We start from the raw sequence: 12409 nt of genomic DNA, 5'->3' as shown, positions 1-12409 counted from the left end.
TCAGCAGGCCTTGAAAACAGAGCTGCTGGGAATTTTAAACTATGATTGTCACTGTAAGTACATGTTTAGTTTTAGCCTTAATAGTATCCCAACTAGTGCACGTTGAGTGGAGTAAATGGTCATTTTCTCCTTCTGAAGCTGGTCCTTGTTCTGACTCAGGGAGCCTGGTGGATTTCTGCAAGGAGATCCCTGGTCCTGCTGCTCCTGTGCCTGACCTCTCTTCACTCTACTCTTGGGTTACAGCAATCTAGTCTGAAAAATAAAACAGAAAAGTTATTACCTCTCAGTATTTGTCTAGTTCTTGTCTGGATGTTGTACAGTGGGGTACTGAGTCTCACTATGTAGAATCTACTTTCCATAATCCTGTTTAACTACAGCACAAGCTTCAATCTCATAATATCCCCTAATAATAGTCATTAATAATAATAGCTGATAACAGTTTTGCAAAAGTCTCCTGTGTTTAAAGAAATGCAGCTGTGTGATCTTGGCTCAATTTTATGGAAAAAAAAATAAACTGGAAAGGACTGTGTAAATTCTGCAAGGTAAGAAAAGCAAAAATCAAGGCAGAAGTAAAATCACTTGAGTCAATAATAGCAGTAGCTCATGAGGAATATACTGGCCTGAAGGAAAGATATAAGATTCTTAGAGAAAATACAGAGTAGGAGGATGGCAATTTAGCAAGATCAGGGATCATCCTGCTCTAGGCAGTAACTGAAGCTGATACTTCCCAGCTTGCTGATGCCTGCTGGTCAGCAGAGAGCCAGTGGGTGCCAGCACCAGGACAGTGTGTATTACCATCAGTTCCAGTTATTTTCCATGTATAGAAGAAAACTTTCTTGTATTCATTAGTTTTATATAATCCTGTTTGCATGTTCCATTCTTTAACAGAGTTAAAGGTGCTCAAATAGAAGTGGTCTTCTGATGTGTTAGAAGTCTTCTAAATAGTAAGTAAATTCCTAACTGTAAGAAAAATCCATACCACAATATATTATAAATTATTTTCCTTTATAGTACCAGGACCAGTTTTCTGTTGAAAGAGCTAGCAAGAAACCAAATTATAGCCTTTCTCTCTACAAATCTTGTGTTTATGACAGATTGCAGTTTAACTGAGAGACATAGTGATCCTGTCTGGCTTTAGAACAAAATTATAACCATTCTCCTTTTCTGGTATTTGACACTTTTCTCTTTCAGGGTTGTTTCATGGGGAAGCAACAAACAAGGTTCTTAGGACTCTGATTTCCTGATCAAAACTCTATCCATAGACACATTTTAGGTATTCTCTGCTAGGAACATGTCTTTCTTGATATTTAAGATACTGCAAGATCTAGCATTAAGTATTCAAATTCTCAAACAACTAACGGAGAATGATTCACTCTCATGGGGCTCACAGAAGTGCACAGGATTGTGGCTCTCTGGTATGGTAGCAATCATATCACAGGGCTTCTGAAATAGCTCTAGGTGTCTGTGTTTATTCATCTGACCTCCAAACTGGTGGCCTGTAGTCTTTCTCCAGACTGGAATCTAACTTATGTTTAACTTCTGATGGAGCACTCCTCTGAGAACTAAAGCCTTTCTGCCCCTGCCTCAAGTACAACAGCAAGTGAGTCTCCTGGATCTCTTCAGATTTATGGAAGTAGCCAGTGCTTTGGACATGGGTTGCTGCCTCTGGCAGAGCAGACATATTGATGTTTGCTGATCAAAGCTGGCAAATTTAAGGTTAGCCTGTAAATTCCAGCCCAATTGTTGGCCTTCTATTATTGACAGTAAAAAAGACAAGTACCTGGTTAGTTTTGAATTTCCTGCCTTTTGTAATTCTTTTTACACTTCTTTTGTAGATCTGTCAGGTTTACCAGATCAGTGACATGCAAGCCTTAACACATCAGTCAAACTTACAAAATTCAAAGTCTCTCCCCTCTCGTTATATCACATCTACACTGGTATTAGACTCTTCATGAGATAGTTGCAAATGTTGGCCTAATATGGAGCAATCTTGATATTTTATTGTGATTTCAACTCACAGCTTTTTTTAATTTTATTTTTTAGTCTATTCTTTATACAGAGTATGACCTTTTTTAAGGAGTTCTTGACATTAAAAAAAGTAATTTCCCACTTCTAAGTTATACAAGCTGAGCTCAGAACAACCAGTTTGAAAAAGGAAACTAAATGACACTTTTTGCAGTGTGCCCATAGAGTGCCATTGCAATTCCAGCTCTTTTTCTGGGCTGTGGATATTGTTGCATCAAGAATAAGAAGGTGTTACACTTGGAATAAGAAAAGACCAGAATGACAAATGTGAATACTCTGAGGCTCTCAGAGGCTGCCAAGAATACAGCCCCACTGCACGTTGTGGTTGCTGTGCTTTTTCATATGTGTTCACTGAGCTGATATGCCTATTTATTTCCAGTTCAGAAATTAATGTAAGGAGAAATTTAAGCCCTCATGACTAAGGAGTAAAAACATTGACACGTGACCCTGATGACTTGTCACCGATCATAAATGGTAAACAGATGAAGTGAGAGTTTAATGGGCACCTTGAATTATTTAGAGACTATGTTGAGAGACATGGGGCAATAATTTGAAATGACTGACACAAGAATTAATCTTATTCTTTCTCAACAATAGAATGAAAGTCCTTTTAGGGCAAGAATAATCTTTTTGTTCTCTGCTAGTACAGCATCTAGTGCAATGACATGTACATGCTTAGGGCTCTGAGGGACTTTTATATTATAAATGGTAATCACCACAATCTTCTGATAGCTGTAGTAGATTTAATAAACCATTCTCAATTCAAACTCTAATTTAGAGCTGCCATTATTGCATTCAGAGTGAAAAGTCTAATGAGAGATTGTGAAGTGAGTAAACCTAGGAAAAAGCCTAAACGTTTAATTAAATTTTATTGGCCTTTCAATCTTGACAGTGATTTCCAAGGCAATACAATAACTAAGAAGAGAGTGGCATATCCCTTAAAAGAGACACCCCAATGAATTCTGTGTGTCAGCAAAGTACTCTTGGAAAGGGTTAACAGACACAGCTGTGAGAAATGGGAAGTTCCTTATTATTGAAACAGGGCAGACTTCTGGGAGCTGGTTGAGACAATCAGTTCTGTAGTAGGAGCACTAATTCTATAATGATGTTCTTACACCATGGAGGTTAGATATTGCAATATTAATGACTTTTGTTGAATGATGGGAAAATCAGTAATGAAGAATTAAAGCCTTAACCCTTTACTAGAAAAATCTCTTCCTTGGGAAAAAAAAAATAAAGAAGCAAACAAACAACAACAACAAAACAGGAATTGATGCACACTATTGTATATATAATATGAGTGGATACTTATATATAAATGTATATATATGTATAAAATGAATATATATATGTGAGATACATACTCACTCATTCTTCATTCTCTTTCACAGTACTCACATATAAATGACCTAGAACAGAAATAATTAACTGTAACAGATCTGTAATTAATTTTTACTTTAGTTATACAGAACTTCTTCAGAACACAAGATATAATAAGATCACAGAATAATTTGGATTGGAAGGAGGATATTCTCCATAATCTTACTGGGTATGGAGGTGAGGCTGACTGACTGGTAATTCCCATGGTCCTTCTACTTAGAAATGGACATGTTTCCCTTTTTTCTGCTCCTGGGGACTTCCCCTGACTAATCTTACTGGGTATGGAGGTGAGGCTGACTGATTGGTAATTCCCATGGTCCTTAGAAATGGACCTTTCCCTTTTTCCTGCTCCTGGGGACTTCCCCTGACTGCCAGAACTTTTAAAATATGATGGAGAGTGGCTTGGCACTATCCTAGTGGATCAGTCCAATAGACAGTAGAACCAGCTGTCCAGAAGGGCTTTTGAATATCTCCAAGGATAGGGATTCCACAGCCTCCCTGGGCAACTGGTGCCAGTGCTTGGTCACTCTCAGAATAAGAAAGCATTTCCTTATGTCCAGATGGTCTATTGAATAAGAAAGCATTTCCTTATGTCCAGATGGACTATTCTGTGTTTCAGTTTATGCCCATTACCTCTTGTCCTCTCACTATGTTTCAGTTTCTGCCCATTGCCTCTTGTCCTCTCACCAGGCACCACTAAAAAGATCCTGGCTCCATCTTCTTTGTACACTCCCTTCATGTATCCATCTGCATTAACAGGATTCCCTTTGAGCCTTCTCCATGCTGAACAGTCCCAGCACTCCCAGCCTTTCCTCATGGGAGAGATGTTCCACTTCCTTAGTTATCTTTGCCATAGTCCCTTCATCATCATTGTCCACCAGGATGCACAGGTCACAGAATCAAAGAATCACAGAATGGTCAGGGTTGGAAGAGACTTCTGGAGATCGTCTAGTCCAACCCCCCTGCTAGAGCAGGATCCTCTAGACCAGATGACACAGGAACATCCCTAGGTAAGTTTTGAATGTCTCAAAGAATGGAGACTTCACAACCTTCCTGGGCAGCCTGTTCCAGTGCTCTGTCACCCTCAGAATAAGGAAGTATCTTCTCATACTCAGGTTAAATCTCTTGTGTACCAGTATGTGGCCATTGCCCTTTATCCTGTCACTGGGCGCCACTGACAGGAGTCTGGCCCTCTCCTTCTGACACCCCCTTTAGATATTTATAAGTATTGATGAGATCCCTCCTCAGCCTCCTTTTCTCTAAGCTGGACAAACCCAGCTGTTTCAGCCTCTCCTCATGTGGTAGATAAGGTCCTTCCCTGCCCAGCTGCTTTCAGCCAACTAAGCAAACAGTTCAGGAGTCCTGGCTCAGACTCTAAGCAGTACAGGATACACCTCAGATGTTTAAGACCTGTAATATTGCTAGGACCTTACTGGTGCTGCTGCCAGAAATTGAGGGTATAAAAAGGTATAGTTTTCTATATTTTAAATATATTACATTACATTTTATCTCCTAAAATGTACAATACAGTTGAGATGGAAAGAATTTTACCTGTGGCCCAGAAACAAATATATTCTCCAGTTGTGTCTACCCACTTATCCACAGCTGGAAAAAAATGAGATGGCCATGTAAAAATGGTGGTATTTAATCACAGACTTGGCTGATAAGCAGGATGCTCATGTACCAGCTCTTAACTCTTAAGGGTTACTTAATAGAAAGTGTACTTAAGAGAAACACTACACTTAATAGAAAGTGTAGTGAGAAATTACTCTCACCTGCCATGGTCAGCCAGGCAGCTGTGCAGCTTTTTGCTGGATGTGGTTTGGCTGTACAAACTAGGGATTTTTTCCCCCAAAGGCAAATCAGTTTCTGTGTGTAGCAAATATCCCCCCAATAAAAATCTGAAGACTCTTACCTGTGTGCTAGCACTTACCTACCTTGGGAAACTCATTGGAGACACCAGCAGCACATGCAAAAGGGGAAACCAAATTGTGGATGGAGTGATCTTTTCCTTCAGCATGGATAGGAATTGCTTTACTTAGCCAGTGTAGACAATTTATGCAGGAAAAATAAGGAATAAAAACCAACACCAACCGACCCTGATCAAATATTAGAGCGTACTGAATAACTTCAGAAATAGAGTTAGTTAAATAACATGACTAAGCAAGGAAATCCTTTACTGCAGGGAAGGATTTACTGATCCAGAAAACCACTTCAGTAACTTTTTCTCTCACACGAAAGCAACAACAAATAATTAAATTTCCAATTTTAACTCAGTTGGTTGCCTTCCTGAAGTTTGACATTTTGCAAAAATAGAAGGAAAGAAATGAAACCAGGATAAAACAGGAAAAGGGGGAAATTACTTAGGATATCTGGCACATCTTTAAAACCATTACTTGTAAAGACAGTGCAAATTGAAGTAGTACAGGCAATCCCATCTTTTCTTATTGTTTGACCTGAGCTATTAAACTGGTGGCAACCATTGTTAAAAGTAAAGAATGCCAATTCCCCAGGAGTTACCTCTCAGTAGTTTCCCAGCACTGTTATGTAAATAATGCTCTCTGCTCATTGTGGTTTGTATTTGTGATATGTGGAGGCTGAAGAACATCAGAGCTGAGTCATCTGCTTAAGAGGATCACACTATGAACATGATGGATTGTAACATTTTGCAGAGCACAAAAGGTACTTGAGTGAAGTCAATTAGGAAAGTAGGAGGGCTTAGTGAAGAGGAGGGGAACAATCTGTGAACTACTGTGACATCTTATTTTTGGCTAGGCTTTCCAAAACAGTTTAGCAGGCTATCTAGTCTTGGAATTTAAGGGATAATGGGAAGCAGTTTCTCTGAGAAATCTGGCCTCTGTACCCATGAAAAAACGGAAGGTCTATTATTGTAGAGGGAGGAATGCAATTTTCAGAACAATATAGGTTGTAAACAAATGCATTCCTTAAAAATGTGAAATGTTTCAAATGCTGTTGAAAACAAGAGTTTATTGAATGTAGAGTCATTCATTACAATGTTTGCTGTACTTGCAAATTAGAAACACTGCTTCTTGCCTTGTTAAAATGTGTTTAGAGTGCAGCTCCTTATTATAAGTTACTTCTCTTTGGTAAGGTCAAACAGTCGCTGTGCTGTGGCTGGTTTCTTTGCTTTCCTGTCTGAAACAGTTTGCTAATTGCTTAAGCAGTTCTAGTTTACCTCAGAATGTGGATAATTAATTGAGGAGACATGGCTGGGATCACCAAAGGAAAATCATTGCTTGAGCTCACTAGAACTTTCCTTAAGGATATTTTTAGCATGTTTCTAAGGAGAGAAAACAAGGGAACACATGACATAGTGCTACTTTCATCTTACATTTTAGAGGTATTGCTTTAAAACAGCTGGTTCTCTAATTTTTAATGTTGAAAAGCTGTCTTTTTCATAAGCCAGAAATCAAACACTTCAAATAAAGGTTCAATGTTAGGAAGGAGTTGCAGAAAACCTTAGGACATCTACTTGGCAATCTAACAAAACAATAACAAAACCTCTGTAGTGGAGAGTTGCTACTGATTATTAAGCACCAACTTGTATTTTTTGAACTTTAATGGGGACAAAAAGTGGCATGGGACTGGGATGCCCCAATAACAAGTGATCTGGCAGGGAGCCAAATGACACCTGAACTGAGGAAAGGAAAGCATCAATCTTTTGGCTTAAAAAAGTAATTTTATTCGAAGGACTAAATGTATCCCTATTTCTGTCCCCTGAAAGGATTTAAGGTGTGAATGTGTCACCAACCAGAAGGTCGTGTACAGAGAGCTTACTTGGCTCTTTGCTATAAGACTTGAAATGACCCATGAGCCAGCAGGCTGCCCTTGCTGCCAAGAAGGCCAATGGAAACCTAGGTTGCATAGAGAAGAGTGTGGCCAGTGGGCTGAAGGAGGTCATTCTCCCTCTCTACTCTGTCCTGGTGAGGCCGCAGCTGGAATACTGCATCCAGTTCTGGGCTGCACCATTCCAGAGAGACAGGGAACTGCTGGAGAGAGTCCAGGGGAGGGTGACAAAGATCATTGGAGGATTGGAGCATCTCCCTGATGAGGAAAGGCTGAGGGAGCTGGGGCTGTTCAGCCTGGAGAAGAGAAGGCTGAGGGGAGACCTTATCAATGCCTACACGTGTCTGAGGGTGGATGCAAGGAAGATGGAGACAGGCTCCTCTCCTCTCAGTAGTTCCCAGTGTCAGAATGAGGGGCAATGGGTACAAATTGGAACACAGGAAGTTCCATTTAAATATGAGGAAAAACTTTTTCACAGTGAGGGTGACAGATCCCTGGGACAGGCTGCCCAGGGGGGCTGTGGAGTCTCCATCTCTGGAGATATTCACCCCTGGATGCAGCCCTGTGGGATGTGCTCTAGGTGATGCTACTTCAGTAGGAGAGTTAGACTAGATGATCTCTAGAGGTCCCTTCCAACTCCTGCAATTCTGTGAAAGAATGTGAAAAATGGCCTCTTCATTCTTCACTTCAGAAGATTGCTAAAGTTACAGATAATTCCAAGTGCAGTTTATTAGTCTATACTAATAACCTTACATATGTATTTGGGGGTAATACTGGAGAAAATGTTTCTTGCTTTTATTTTCTTATTCAAATATTGATCTTGAAAGCAGAAAAAAACAAAAAACCACCTCTGATTCTGAACACACTGAGTCCTGGCACAGCACAATTTTTAGTGCTCTTCAGTAATGATTATTTGCAAGGCAGAATTTACAGTGTCTGTATGAGGGAGAAGGAATTCTGAACAAAATGTCTTGCTTTACTTATTTATCAATAATAGTATCTTCATTGAAAAATTCCTGTGCCAATTCTACTTATGCCTCTGAAGATTAGGTATATTGTTAAATAAGATTAAATCTGAGAATAATAATCAGCCCATGCATAAGGATTTTTAGGGTTGGAAATGTTATATTCATGAATAAAAATTGGTGGCATTCTGTGCTGCTTTAGGTCCACTTTTATTTAATAAACATATATCACAAGAGAATTAAGCTCCAGGTTTTTTCATTACATATTTCAGCATTTAGCCCTTGGTGTTTTTCATGCTTGAATGGGAAAGCAGTCATCTGCATAATTATTATTATTGTTGCCACTGTTACTACAACTATTATTTCTTATTTAGACGTTATTTTTTTAGTATATAGTTAGTATATATTGATATTTTTATATGAATATATAAATATATAAATAAAAATAAAATAAATTTTTAAATCAATATATTAAACTTGTAACCTATTCCAGTAAACTAGTTATGGATACAATTCTTTCATGTAATTAAAATCAACAGAATACAAAAGCAAAACATTTAAATCTAGCTACTTAGCAAAATTTTCAGAATTCTAGCACAAAACCCTCAAAGGTTTTGAGTATTATATTTTATATTTCCCCTAAGTGTTCAATATGAAAAAAAAGACTAAGTGTAAATGATTTGCTGCCGAATCTGTATCATTTTGTCCTTAACTATTTTAAAATCTGTGCTAAAGGACAATACATCCATATTTTATGAGTTTCTTGGATAAAGTTGGTGCATTTGAAACCTAAAACAGTTCCTATAGGAAAAAAAAAATATCAATTTTTGTATCAGGTGAACTTCCACTGATAGTAGCTGAAACTTGTTTTATACATAGACAGCAGGATTTAATCTGCTGTACTAAATATGCAGTAATAGAAGCATATATTCTTTTTTTCCCCCTTAATGTTACCCATCAATGTAAGAGAAGGGGTGAAGAGATCATATAAAATCCCATCTTTTCATTGAAGTCAAAGTAGGAACTAAGAAGCTGTGCTCTGGATTTCTGTGTAAGTCAGTAGTCAAATAAAATCAAGAGAAAATTATGTTTCAGACAACATTTTGAATAAAAATAGCTGGTGGGTTTCTAAGTTAGCTGTGTAATGACATATGACTATACACATGTATAAGAAGACACAGTTGTTAAAAAGTATCCCAGAATACCAGAAAATACAATTCTCTGCTGTCTCCTTCTCTTGTATTTTTCTTACTATAACAGTATGACCTGCTATAATCTTGTTTTAAATTAAATCATATTTGTGCAACAGTATCTGTAGTTCTGTGGCTTTGTGAGACCTACCACTATTGTTCTGTCAAACAATCAATTTTCATTACTCCTTCCAGCCCCTACTCCCCCAAGCTGAAGGAAAATGGAGCAGAGGAGAATTTATCATCAGGTGGGTGCACACCTGGGTTTGTTCTTGGCCAGTTCTGCTTTTTTGCTATTGACATGGATAGTGGAAAAGATGGCACATTATGTGTTATGTCTGATGTCAAACTGGGAGGATTACCACCCCATTCAAGGGCTAGTTTAGATTTCAATTACTCCTTGACAAAAGGCAGGTAGAAAGGACTACACTTCATCAAGGACAAATCAAATGCACAAATAGGAACTGACTGGCTATGGCAAGAGATGGGAGCAAAGGGTCTCTCAGAAACTATGTATAAGCCAGTGTCATACACTTAGACTGGTACTTTTGTCTCAAACCTTCTTCTACACTTATTGAATAAAGCCTATCAAGCTGTGATGATTACTCAGTCTGCACAATTACTTCATCTAGCTGAAAGAAACATGGAGATCATCCCAAAGTTAAGGCAATGTATCAGAGGGATAGAAAGAAGAGCTATTGTGCTCAGTTTTTGTGTCTGTCATCACATCCTAATTGTGCTTTTCACTTGAATGAACATGTTTATATTTTGCCTGCAAACCTTTTCTTGGCACTAAAAATGACTTCAGGATAAGTGCTGATAAATATTGGCTGTGTCTACTTGCAGTGAATCCAGTGTACCCTGGACACTGAGGTCTGCACTTGTGCACCCAAACTTCCTTATGCCAGAGCAGTGTAGCTCCAACTAAGCTGAGAATGGGTGCCTGTCCTGTCTCAAACCATGCTCTGGAACTGCTTGGGAGAATGGGAGGTAGTATAGGATCATATGGTTCCTGGGAGCATGCCATGGAGTTGTCATGTCTGTTTTACAGATCTGGCAACTGTGTCCAGTGCCCAACAACATTCCTGGGCATTGTTTCAGGTACAGGAGTACCCCAGTCCTAGTTAGTTCAGGTTCTCATGCCACAGGGGGTAGAAAACATAAGTAGGTTTTACCAAGTACTCTCAGAAGATCACCAGCCTTTTGTAGTTTCAGGAGTCCTTAGGAATGTGCCTCCTCTGAGCTGAGGGGCTGGCAATCCAGGTTGCCAAGTGAGTTGGAAAAAAGGGTCCTTTCTAAGATGTTAGTGAAATCCTATTGAAAAACATCCTAGAAATGGAGCGAGAATCTCAGCATGGGCATCACCTTGGACATGATAACTTTAAGATGCTATTGAATAATATATTGCCCTGGTTTGAGCTCTGGTAATTTTGATGTGTGTTACTAGATATATTGTGAGTGACTTGGGGAGGCTGGTAAGGCCTCAGAAAAAATACTTTTTCCAGTGCTTGGTTAATGGTCTTAAAATAAGATACAAGCAAAATGCATCAGAGTACAGGAGAGAGCCCAAAGACAGTACAGGGATTTAAAAGATATCATCCATGAGGAAGGCTTGAAATAAGAGTATTTGTTCAGTCAAGGAAAGAGAAGGCTGAGTCATGAAATTATCTTCTTGTATTATTAAAAGACAGTGAACAGTTATTCTCTGTCTCTGCTGAGCAAGGGCAAGATGGAATTAAATCCATTTGAATCAAGGAGTATTTCAAGTGAGTATCAGGAAGTTGTTACTGTTAGGATGGTAAATGCTTAAACAGTCTGTTTATCTAGAAATGTCTTCTCACTGGCTGGCTTTAAGAACTGGAAGCAAACAGCTGCCTTAGCCTTCCCTTTGTTTGGCCTCATTTTTTGTAGATGGTTCATATAGGGCTCCCTGCAGGTCACTTGTATGTCTGTGATGGTAACAATCCTGGATTCGTTCCCATTCAGTAGTATGGGAACAGGAATACAGTGTTTTTAATCTCTCCCTCTGTCCCTTAGACTGCCATGTGATGGATCCTTGCAGAATTAGTAGCTTCAATGTCATAAAAGTACATTTATTCTCTGCAAATTGAAGCTGATTCAGAGGAACCTGCTGCAATCATGGGCAAGTCTGTGGCAGCCAGAGCAGTGCTTTGCTGCTAATTCAGAAAGCATAACACTTTTTGTAGTCTGACTTGGCACGAGGTAAATTTCAATCTGAAATCCTTTCTAGAAGGGATGTGTTTCTTGAGGTTTAATTGGATCCTGAGGTCTGTAAATGTAGTGGATGGTGTGTGCTGCTTTGATCCAGCTGAAGAGAGTTAGGCTTAAGATTGTCTCACTGTGACCAATAGAACCTGCCATTTATCTTCAGCTATGTCATGCAGCTCCATTTTATGCCTTCAGGTTGCCAATATTAGCAGCCAAATATTATTTCATTTAACAGCAACTCTTGCTCAACTTTTGCTTTTGTGGATGCTCAGGAAGGGGATGACACACAGTACTGGGTTTTCAGGGTTTTATTCACTGAGGCACTACACTCATATGAAGAGTTCTTCTACCAAACTTTTTAAGAACTTCAGCAAAAGTTGCTGAAATTTGTAGGTCTCTAACAAAATAGCAAACCAGGATTTTCAAAAGTTTCTGGCCAAAGATGCTACTGTCTTTATAATTAGACTGTGTCGTTCTGACTAACAAGTTTCTGTTGTCAGATCTTTATGTTTTGAAAGGAAGGAAAATGGCCTTACTTTGACCTTATCAAACCAGAAGTGAGCTCTGCAACAGGTTGCTGTACTGATCATCTGCACTGGCTTGTGCTTGGAAAAACAAAGGAAAACCTCTGGAGTAACAACTTCTCTCCTTTTTTCCCCTTTTTTTCTTTTATTTTATTTTTTCTTTTGCTGTTCAGATGGACTTCCATTCTGCTATCAGGTTAATTGGGTGAGACACTGTTCATTTTGAGGTAACTCACCACCTCAGCTGCATTATCAAGCCACTGTTTCAACTGATAGTTTTCTGGTGTTC

Source organism: Chaetura pelagica, unplaced genomic scaffold (assembly GCF_000747805.2).
Source record: "Chaetura pelagica isolate M959 unplaced genomic scaffold, ChaPel_1.0 scaffold258, whole genome shotgun sequence".
Classification (NCBI taxonomy): domain Eukaryota; kingdom Metazoa; phylum Chordata; class Aves; order Apodiformes; family Apodidae; genus Chaetura; species Chaetura pelagica.
This window is presented reverse-complemented; position numbering follows the sequence as displayed.